Source organism: Coregonus clupeaformis, unplaced genomic scaffold (assembly GCF_020615455.1).
Source record: "Coregonus clupeaformis isolate EN_2021a unplaced genomic scaffold, ASM2061545v1 scaf0121, whole genome shotgun sequence".
Taxonomy (NCBI): Eukaryota; Metazoa; Chordata; class Actinopteri; order Salmoniformes; family Salmonidae; genus Coregonus; species Coregonus clupeaformis.
This window is the reverse complement of record NW_025533576.1, coordinates 483,707-495,774: the sequence shown is the minus strand read 5'-3', so window position 1 is coordinate 495,774 and position 12,068 is coordinate 483,707.

Genomic DNA, 12,068 nt, shown 5'->3' with positions numbered 1-12,068 from the left:
AAGGCAACAACTGTTGGCGCATTTATTAGAAAATGGAAGAAGTTCAAGATGACGGTCAATCACCCTCGGTCTGGGGCTCCATGCAAGATCTCACCTCGTGGGGCATCAATGATCATGAGGAAGGTGAGGGATCAGCCCAGAACTACACGGCAGGACCTGGTCAATGACCTGAAGAGAGCTGGGACCACAGTCTCAAAGAAAACCATTAGTAACACACTATGCCGTCATGGATTAAAATCCTGCAGCGCACGCAAGGTCCCCCTGCTCAAGCCAGTGCATGTCCAGGCCCGTCTGAAGTTTGCCAATGACCATCTGGATGATCCAGAGGAGGAATGGGAGAAGGTCATGTGGTCTGATGAGACAAAAATAGAGCTTTTTGGTCTAAACTCCACTCGCCGTGTTTGGAGGAAGAAGAAGGATGAGTACAACCCCAAGAACACCATCCCAACCGTGAAGAATGGAGGTGGAAACATCATTCTTTGGGGATGCTTTTCTGCAAAGGGGACAGGACGACTGCACCGTATTGAGGGGAGGATGGATGGGGCCATGTATCGCGAGATCTTGGTCAACAACCTCCTTCCCTCAGTAAGAGCATTGAAGATGGGTCATGGCTGGGTCTTCCAGCATGACAACGACCCGAAAACACACAGCCAGGGCAACTAAGGAGTGGCTCCGTAAGAAGCATCTCAAGGGCCTGGAGTGGCCTAGCCAGTCTCCAGACCTGAACCCAATAGAACATTTTTGGAGGGAGCTGAAAGTCCGTATTGCCCAGTGTAGTGTCTAAAAGACACACCTTTGCTGATCCATGCTGTGATGATAAGGAGTCCGCCGACACTGTACTTTGTTTATAAAGGTTTATTATAACAAAGGGTTTTCAGCATCGAATTTACAGATACCTGCAGATATCTTAAGAACAGCAAGAGCCAAATTCTGTAATTCGCTATTCCTCTCTCCTATTGTTCAAGACATGGTTTTATATCATTTATGACGTAATATGGTGTGATTCTAAAAACCAATCCCTGGCCTTTTCCACATCTCTCCCCTATACTTTCCATGAACTTTAGTAATGCTTTCCAGATGTTTCAGCAAAGTAGAGTAAAGTTCATCTGTTACCCCATTTTGCAACATCAGCAAAATCCTAGAGCCAAGTTTCCTCTAACACACTTTTTGCAAGGTCAGCACTATCACAGACTCTAAGACACTACACCAGCGACAGCCCCGAAACCTGAAGGATCTGGAGAAGGTCTGTATGGAGGAGTGGGCCAAAATCCCTGCTGCAGTGTGTGCAATCCTGGTCAAGACCTACAGGAAACGTATGATCTCTGTAATTGCAAACAAAGGTTTCTGTACCAAATATTAAGTTCTGCTTTTCTGATGTATCAAATACTTATGTCATGCAATAAAATGCAAATTAATTACTTTAAAATCATACAATGTGATTTTCTGAATTTTTGTTTTAGATTCCGTCTCTCACAGTTTAAGTGTACCTATGATAAAAATTACAGACCTCTACATGCTTTGTAAGAAGGAAAACCTGCAAAATCGGCAGTGTATCAAATACTTGTTCTCCCCACTGTATATGTGCTTTCTTGAGCAGGGGGACCTTGTGGGATTTCAGTCCATCATGGCGAAGTTTGTTACCAATTGTTTTCTTGGTGACTATGGTCCCAGCTGCCTTGAGATCATTGACAAGATCCTCCCGTGTAGTTCTGGGCTGATTCCTCACCATTCTCATGATCATTGCAACTCCACGAGGTGAGAACTTGCATGGAGCCCCAGGCTGAGGGAGAGTGACAGTTCTTTTGTGTTTCTTCCATTTGCGAATAATCGCACCAACTGTTGTCACCTTCTCACCAAGCTGCTTGGCGATGGTCTTGTAACCCATTCCAGCCTTGTGTAGGTCTACAATCTTGTCCCTGACATCCTTGGAGAGCTCTTTGGTCTTGGCCATGGTGGAGAGTTTGGAATCTGATTGATTGATTGCTTCTGTGGACAGGTGTCTTTTATACAGGTAACAAGCTGACATTAGGAGCACTCCCTTTAAGAGTGCGCTCCTAATCTCAGCTCGTTACCTGTATAAAAGACACCTGGGAGCCAGAAATCTTTCTGATTGAGAGGGGGTCAAATACTTATTTCCCTCATTAAAATGCAAATCGATTTATAACATTTTTGACATGCGTTTTTCTAGATTTTGTTGTTGTTATTCTGTCTCTCACTGTTCAAATAAACCTACCATTAAAATTATTGTTATGATTTAACTGGATAAGAACCCAAATGCAGACCAGTACACCAAGCCAGAGAAGTTTTAACAGGTTTATTTACAATGTTCAAAGTCCAGGTTTCCCAATATAGGGGAAGAGCAAGTCCAGGTTACCGGGAGGGTAACAGATCCAGATCAGGGCAGGTGTGGTACCGTAATGTCCTAGTGTCCGTGGTGAGTCCAAAAGAGAGGTCCGGTAATGGAGAGCAGGATGGTGGTGGCAGGAGTGAAGCGGAGGCAGGAGTCAGGTTCCAAATATCTGTGGCACAGGAGAAAAAGTAAATAGAACAAGCCAAAACACAAAGAGCAAAAATAAACAGGTTGAGTCGGCAGCGAGACTAACATGGTCGTCTTGACTATGATCTGACGATGAGTGGTAAGTTTGACCGGGTCTTAAAGGCTGAGGTGATTATGGTGAATGAGCTGCAGCTGGAACCCTGACTCCCGCACACCAGACTTCACTCCTGCAATCAAGGACAGACAGAGGGGAGGGAGAGAGCAGAGAGAGAGCTACCTAGCAGCAGTAGGCCTAACAGTACCCCCCCTCTACGGACGCCACCTGGCGGCCGACGGGGTTTATCGGGATGTAACCTATGAAACTCTCGGACCAGAGCAGGATCCACAATGAAGCTCCTGGGCACCCAGGAACGTTCCTCAGGACCATAACCCTCCCAATCCACCAGGTACTGGAAACCACGACCCCGGCGGCGAACATCCAGAAGTCGCCGGACAGTGTAGACCGGACCCCCACCCACGATCCTGGGCGGAGGAGGGGGACGAGAGGGCGGGCACAGAGGGCTAACCGACACAGGCTTAATCTGGGAAACATGAAAGGTGGAATGAACCCGTAGGGAGGCAGGAAGCTGTAGCTTAACCGCGCAGGGGTTAACAATAGACAGTATCTTGAACGGTCCTATAAAACGAGGCGCCATCTTCTTAGACTCCACCTTCAATGGAAGGTCCCGTGACTTCAGCCATACCTCTTGACCAGGAGAGTAACCGGGAGCCTGGGACCGGTGACGGTTGGCTTGCCTCTGCATGTACGCCGAAGCTTCGGGACAGAGCTACCCTGGCCTTCCTCCAGACCTTGAAGCAGCGGCGCATGTGGGACTGCACCGAGGGTACCGCCAGTTCCCTCTCTTGAGAAGGGAACAGGGGAGGTTGATAACCTAGAGCACACAGAAAAGGAGACAAACCAGAGGAAGCGTTAGTCAAGGTGTTATGAGCATATTCCACCCAGGGGAGCATGGAGCTCCATGACCCAGGGTTAGACCCTGTGACACAGCGAAGAGCGGTCTCCATCTCCTGGTTCGCTCTCTCGGCTTGCCCGTTGGTCTGGGGGTGATATCCAGAGGACAGGCTGGATGTAATGCCCAAAGCTTTACAGAAAGCTTTCCACACCTGGGAGACAAACTGGGGACCCCTGTCAGAGACAATATCCGTGGGTAGACCATGAGAGCGGAACACATGTTCAACCAAAATATCAGCCGTCTCTCTGGCAGTGGGCAGTTTAGGTAGGGCCAAAAAATGAGCGAACTTAGAAAAACGATCAATCACCGTAAGAATTACAGTCTTTCCAGACGAGGGGGAAGTCCAGTGACAAAATCCATAGCGATATGCGACCAGGGCCGGCTGGGTATAGGTAGAGGTCGTAGATGACCAGCGCTGGCCTGGGTGGAGTTCTTACTTCGTGCACATACCGTACAAGCAGCAATGAAGGCTCGAGTGTCCGCCTCCATCGTGGCCCACCAGAACTTCCGTCGCACAAAGTCAAGGGTCCGCGAAACTCCAGGGTGACAGGTAAGGGGAGACGAGTGAGCCCACTGAAGTACCTGGGAGCGAGCAGACTCAGGGACAAACATCCGGTTAGGAGGACCCCTCCCAGGGTCAGCTTGATGATGTTGAGCCTGTCTAACAATCCCCTCGATGTCACATGTGACGACCGCAATACTGCAGGTAGGAGGCAAAATGGGTTCAGGGTTACTACCAGTATCAACAGCCGAATGAACACGAGACAGGGCGTCAGGCTTGACGTTGCGTGACCCAGGACGGTAAGACAGAGAAAAATTGAATCTCCCAAAAATAGTGCCCACCTGGCTTGACGGGGGTTGAGCTGCTTCGCTGACTGGAGGTAAGCCAGATTCTTATGATCCGTCCAAACGATGAAGGGTTGTTCCGCCCCCTCCAACCAATGTCGCCACTCCTCGAGAGCCAGCTTAACGGCGAGCAGTTCGCGATTGCCAACATCATAATTCCTCTCTGCCTGAGAAAGTTTCCTTGAGAGAAAAGCACAGGGATGCAGTTTGTTATCTTCAGAAGAACGCTGTGACAACACCGCACCTACCCCAGTGTCGGATGCATCCACCTCCACGACAAACTGGCGGTCGGGGTCCGGCTGCATCAGAATGGGAGCCGAGGCGAAGCGATGTTTCAGTTCTTCGAACGCTGATTCGGCCCCTTCATTCCAAGCGAACGGTCGTGAGATGGAGGTGAGAGCGGTGAGTGGCGCGCGCAATGCGGCTGTAGTCCTTGATGAACCTCCTATAGAAGTTCGCAAACCCCAGAAATCGTTGAAGTTGTTTGCGGGTAGAGGGGGCTGGCCAGTCCGTGACAGCAGAGATCTTAGCTGGGTCCATCCGCAACTCCCCTGAGCGATGATGTAACCCAAAAAGAGGTCTCAGACACATGAAATTCACATTTCTCCATCTTCACAAACAGTTTGTTCTCCAACAACCTTTGCAACACCTGGCGCACATGCAGTTCATGTTCCTGGGAGGACTCTGAGAAAATCAAGATATCATCCAGATAGACAAAAACAAACCGATTCAACATGTCCCGAAGGAAATCATTGACTAGTGCCTGAAAAACAGCAGGGGCATTAGACAACCCAAAAGGCATAACCAGATACTCAAAATGTCCCAAGGGTGTGTTGAAGGCAGTCTTCCATTCATCACCTTTACGAATGCGCACCAGGTGATACGCATTTCGTAGATCCAGTTTCGTAAAGATGGTAGCACCATGAAGGAGGGGAAAAGCAGAATTAATCAAAGGCAGAGAATACTTGTTCTTAATGGTGATGTTGTTAAGTCCACGGTAATCAATACAGGGTCTGAGGGTCTTATCCTTCTTAGCAACAAAAAAGAATCCCGCTCCTACAGGTGACGAGGAAGGACGCATAATACCTGCCGCCAAGGAGTCCCGAATGTAGTTCTCCATAGCCTCCGTCTCCGGCCGGGAGAGATTGTACAGGCGACTGCTGGGGAGCGGGGCTCCTGGCTGGAGGTCAATGGCGCAGTCGTAAGGCCGGTGAGGAGGAAGAGAAGTAGCTCTGTGTTTGCAGAAAACGGATGCCAGGTCATGATACACGTCAGGAACATTAGAAAGATCCATGGACTCCAGTGGAGGTCGAGGCACAGTACTGGCAGGAGTCAGAGCAGAACACAAACAATTCACATGACAAAATGTGCTCCATGAAACAATTCTACCTGTCACCCAATCAATGTGTGGATTGTGTCTTATGAGCCAGGGGGATACCAAGGACCAGAGGGGTCTGTGGGCAGTCGATAATATGGAATTGAATGTTCTCCTGATGATTTCCCGACACTCTAAGACAAACAGGAACAGTCTGATGGGTAATATGGGTCAACAATTGTCCATTCAGACCCTTAGCCTGCAGCGGACAGTCCATAGGAACAGTCTCCAAATCCATTTGTTGAGCCCACTCTCTATCCAAAAGCTTTCGTCTGCACCAGAGTCAATCAGCGCACTAACAGAGAGATTCTGGAACTGCCACTGGAGGGATGCCTGGAGCAGAATGCGGGGAGAAGAGGAAGAATCCGCTGCTCGGCTCACCAAAACTTCTCCCATTAATGATGAGCCGGCCCTTTTCCCGGACGAACTGGGCAGGAAGGAACGAAATGACCAGCTTCTCCACAATACAGGCAGACCCGAGCCTGAATGCGACGTGCACGCTCCTCTGAGGACAACCGTGCACGCACCCACCTCCATGGCTTCGGGTTCAGTGCTCCTCGTATCGACTCGGGAAGACACGGCTTTCTCCGTAGGGAAGATGCGGGGAGGAGTTTGTTGATGACAGACAGGTTGCTTGGAACTAACACTCCTCTCCCGGCGGCGCTCCCGAATCCGATTATCCAACCTGATGGTGAGTGAAATAAGATTATCCAGCGTAGGCGATTCATCATATGACACCAATTCATCTTTTAAAGTCTCAGACAAAGCATTGATGAACACTCCTTGTAATGCCTCGTCATTCCAACCACTCACTGCTGCTAAAGTCCGAAACTCCACTGCCATCTCCGCCACACTGCGAGCCCCCTGCCGAAGAGAAAACAACCGTTTCGCAGCCTCCTTGCCTCGTACGGGGTGGTCAAAAACCTTCCTCATCTCAGTGGTGAAGGCAACGTAAGCGTTGCAAATGTCCGACTGACTCTCCCAGACCGCGGATCCCCAGGCACGAGCGGAACCGCTAGTAGAGTTGATAAGGTAGGCAATACGGGCTCTTTCTGAGGCGTAGGTGAGGGGCTGTTGTTCAAACACTAACGAGCATTGAGTCAAAAAATCGCCACAGGTTCCCATGTTCCCGTCATAGCGCTCTGGAGCAGGAACAAAAGGCTCTCTGATCTGGGCTGAAGGGGTAGTAAGGGCAGACACTTGATTGGTGAGTAATTGAACCTGATTAATCAGCACCTGACTGTCCTCAGCAATCGTCTTAAACAGGGTATCATGTTGGCCAAGTAAAATGCCCTGATTGGCTATGGCAGTCCAAATTTGAGTGCACTCTGGGGTGGTATCCGAGCTACTGTCTGCTGGGTTCATGATGGTCAGATCATACTGTTATGATTTAACTGGATAAGAACCCAAATGCAGACCAGTACACCAAGCCAGAGAAGTTTTAACAGGTTTATTTACAATGTTCAAAGTCCAGGTTTCCCAATATAGGGGAAGAGCAAGTCCAGGTTACCGGGAGGGTAACAGATCCAGATCAGGGCAGGTGTGGTACCGTAATGTCCTAGTGTCCGTGGTGAGTCCAAAAGAGAGGTCCGTAATGGAGAGCAGGATGGTGGTGGCAGGAGGAAGCGGAGGCAGGAGTCAGGTTCCAAATATCTGTGGCACAGGAGAAAAAAGTAAATAGAACAAGCCAAAACACAAAGAGCAAAAATAAACAGGTTGAGTCGGCAGCGAGACTAACATGGTCGTCTTGACTATGATCTGACGATGAGTGGTAAGTTTGACCGGGTCTTAAAGGCTGAGGTGATTATGGTGAATGAGCTGCAGCTGGAACCCTGACTCCCGCACACCAGACTTCACTCCTGCAATCAAGGACAGACAGAGGGGAGGGAGAGAGCAGAGAGAGAGCTACCTAGCAGCAGTAGGCCTAACAATTATAGACGGATCATTTCTTTGTCAGTGGGCAAACGTACAAAATCAGCAGGGGATCAAATACTTTTTTCCCTCACTATATGATGTACTGTTTTACCTTTTGTTTTATATGTAATGTAAGTGCTTTAATATGTTTGGACCCCAGGAAGAGTAGCTGGGGATCCCTTATAAATCCCTTATAAATACAAAAATACAAATAGCCTACTGGCTACTTTCACCGTAATTTAGATACATTTCTGCTTATAATTTTCAACATTTGGCAGGCCATATTATAATTTGACATATGCTAGGCCGTTTGTTTGTCAACTATAGTTTGATACATGCAGCTTCTCTTCTGTCATAACTTCTTGCCCCAGAAGCCTAAATAAAGTAGTGTTCACCAGAATAATGATTGAATGAATCCATTAGTAATCTAGTTAATACTTGTAAAGTTGTCTGTTTCGTTTCGGGACCTGGGAGAAAATAATAATTTCAAAACAGTGGAAAGATTGTTCCCATGCAAAATGTCCAAATGTCATCAGTTTGATCAGTTTTAAGGAAATTAAAATTAGAGAAAACTATGAAACATGTATCTGATAAGACTCGTTTTAGGTGCATATTTTATGTCATTGAAATACTGTCTGCTTGAGTTACACACGCATTCACATTTTCTCACGAGATGCTGAAAGAAATAAATCATATTTCTCCACTCCCAGTACTGAGACAAAATTAACATTTGTTGTATAATTTTACTGCAAGAAATGCACAATTCTGCAGGAGTTCATGTTATAATAGGCTACATGTGAGAGGTTATAGGCCTTCAGTCAGTGTCCAGAGTTCAGTTACTATTCCATTTAACCCATATGAACTTAAATTAGGAATATTCTGTTTATTTATGGATACAGGGATACTCGTGAGTGGGATATCAAAGGTGCATGTAAACAGCTTTTCCCGAATAAGACCTTAAGGGGTATATGAGCTACGCCTACTATCTGAAATACCGTGTGCATGTAAACGTGGTCAGCTGTCTATGCTAATGGTTAGAGAGCAATCACCGCAGCCACCGTTTCTAAACCCAGAGAAGCAACATCGCGAGACTTCCGGGAACACTCGGGAAACAGACCAGGCCAGGGTTTGGGTTTTGAGAAGTTGTTAATTTTCTCGAAATCTAAATGCACAACATAGATTCGAACCAATCTCTTAAGTAGTTTAACATGTTATTACTCCACATTTTTGAAAGTGACAAACTGAAACATTTTAGTTTTCGTCAAAACCAACTTTATGTTGAAGGAGTGCCTTTGATTTGACAGCCTGCACATGCGTAGTTCGTCGCTTGACGACCGTTCGATTATGTGTTGTATGCATGAGTTTAGCCAACATCTCCTGCACGTGTGATCGGGTATTTCTATTGGAGAAGCAGTTTTAGCTTATTTTCATACTGTCCTGAGTACGTTTACATGCACACTAATAATTCGATTTTAAACTGATTATGGATGTAGGCTGAATATGGCATTAGTCATCTAGACACCTTACTCTGTTTATCTTTATTGGCGTAAGATCATAATCGAAGTAAGCATACATGGATTAAAACACCTGGTTTTCTGAGCAAACTTTCGAATTATTAGGACCAGTGGCGGCTGGCCGATAGAGGGCGCTAGGGCGCCGCCCCCTTAAATAAAATTATTATTTTTTAAAAATAAAAAAATAAAAATAATAATAATAATAATAAAAACATCAGTATGTCAATATTTGTGTATTTGAAATATGGAATGCACACAGTAATATGTGTAAGATATGATAGAAAATCATATTCGCAACCTTTCCTCTGCCTGTCAAACGCCTCGTCAGCTCTGGGCGATACAGAAAGTGCCCCGAGGAGGCGGGTCTACGTAGCAGTTAAGCCAATTGCTAATTTAAGATATGAATGTATGACATAAAATGTAGCTAATCAGCGATTTTAATTCGAATCCAAGGAGGGCGATTATTTTATCGCCCCAAGCTCGCCCCTGATAAAATAAGGACCGGGCTCCAGTGGCGCCATTTTTACTAGACGACAATGGCGAACGCAAACGTTACTCCTCCAAGACCCAACCCTAACTCGGTGAAATCTCTCCTCCAAGATCCGTTTGAGAGGAGAACTTTGTCAGAGAAAGTTCGGGTGAAAGAGCTGGGCCCAGATCAACCTGACCTCTCAATCAGACAGCAGGCTAGCGAGAAAGGGAAGCAGTATATGCGCGGCTTCTCCCGTAGCTGGTACACCAGGAAGGCTTGGCTAGCTGGGTGCACTGATGCTAATGCTTTATTTTGCTTTCCGTGCTTGCTTTTTAAAACGACGGGGTCAGATTCAGCATGGACAGGTACCGGAGTGAGGGATATGAAGCACCTGTCAGAGAAGGTAAAGAAACATGAGAACACCAGGGCACACATGGACAACTCTGTAAAGCTAGCTGTATTAGGAAGGGTGAACATTGCTACGCAGCTGGATGACGGCCACAGGATTGCGGTGAGGAAACACAATGAGGAGGTGGATAAAAACAGGCACATTCTATCCAAAATTATCGATTGTGTGAAGTTCTGTGGGGCTTTTGAGTTGGCCTTGCGTGGGCACGAGGAGACTCCCCAGAGCCTCTACAACACGGTGGAACTTCCACAGTCGCGCTGTAAACACTGTGTACGAGTACAGGGATGACCTCCTAACGTGTTTCCAGACCATCAGAGACTGGGAACTTTGATGCCCCGACTGTCAGAGAGGCGGGGGGCTTTGTGAGGATGCTCGAAGACGAGGCTTTCTGTTTTTTCCTGGCACTGTTCCACAAGATCATGCCAAATGTGGACATGCTTTTCAGCCAGCTGCAGAAGAGGAACATCGACCCTGTCTTCATTAAAGCACTTGTCCAGAGGTTCACAGAAAGCATGCTAACAATCAGGTAAATAACTATATTTACTATTGGCTGATAAAGATGCTGTTAGAAAGATGAATAGTTCACTTACAACAGTTTAAAAGCCTAAATGTGTCTGGTCATCAAAGTGAGTGATTATCATAGAGCCGTCACAATTATATTTGTTTTAGTATTTTAAAAGGAAAGAGAAGACATTTACATTACATTTTAGTCATTTAGCAGACGCTCTTATCCAGAGCGACTTACAGTTAAGAGTGCATACATTTTTTCATACTGGCCCCCGTGGGAAACGAACCCACAACCCTGGCGTTGCAAGCGCCATGCTCTACCAACTGAGCTACACGGGACCACATTAGTTTTGGCAAGATCTGAAAAAAGAAGTTGGTGGAGTGCAACCCTCAAACATTGAAGAATTACAGCAGTTTGCTGCTGAAGAATGGGCCAAATTGCCAGCAGAAAAGGTGCAGCAAGCTCATTGATGTCTACAATAAGCATATGTTGGCAGCTATCTTGGCCAAAAGCTGTGCAACCAAGTACTAGCTCCAGGGTGCCAATAATTTAGTCCATGACATTTGTCTATATTTTCTAAATTACAATTGTAAACTTAAGTTTACAGAAATATAATTAAAGGTGTGGAGACCCATTTTTTCCTCTCAAATTTCAACTGATTTTAGAAGAAATAGGGAATTATTTAAGAAAAGCCCAAGGGTGCCAATATATTTGGACACAACTGTATGCCTTCAGTCTAATTGGAATGTATGGCAGTAGAGTTGTTTGTATTTCTCCCTAACCAAAATGGCTGCCATTAGGATACCATTCAGGATTTTTTTTCACCTGTGTTACCACGACAATCACGCCAAATGAGCATTGCATTTGTGTGCTCCTTCAGTGTGAATGCGCAAATTTGATATGGGTCACATGTAAAACTGATACATAATTGATACAGATTTACGGTATGTTGCCTATATATTACTATATACCGGTATTGATGCACAGACCAGTTTGGGTTTTTACTTTACCTTCTATAACGGTATTTCAATGTTTGGTTTGTTAAATGTGGTAATGCCACTCCGCCATGTGTAACGTCCGTTTTTCTAGTTTACTCCGCAATTTGGGTCGTCTCTCTCCCTCTCTCACCAAGTACCACCCCGTCACTCAAGGAGCGCAGTTGTTGTTACTCGACCACGAGAACAAGTGTTTGTCCAAAAGACACAATCAGACGTTGATAATAATGCAGGAAAGTACTACACAGTTTGTAATAATTATTCAGGTGTCCACCAGGTCAATTTCTAGAAGAGGCCTAGTTGTTATTGAAGATTAACTTTATTGCTAAGTGCACAGCAGAACAAAATTATGTTGCATCCCTCTCACAAATGTAATAGAAAAAGGCTTTAAAACGTAATAACATCAGTTAATTATGTACATCACAGGTTAAAAGCAGTTACTAGACATAGTTTGTGTGTATATACACACTATCTGTCTGTCTGTCTGTCTGTCTGTCTGTCTGTCTGTCTGTCTGTCTGTCTGTC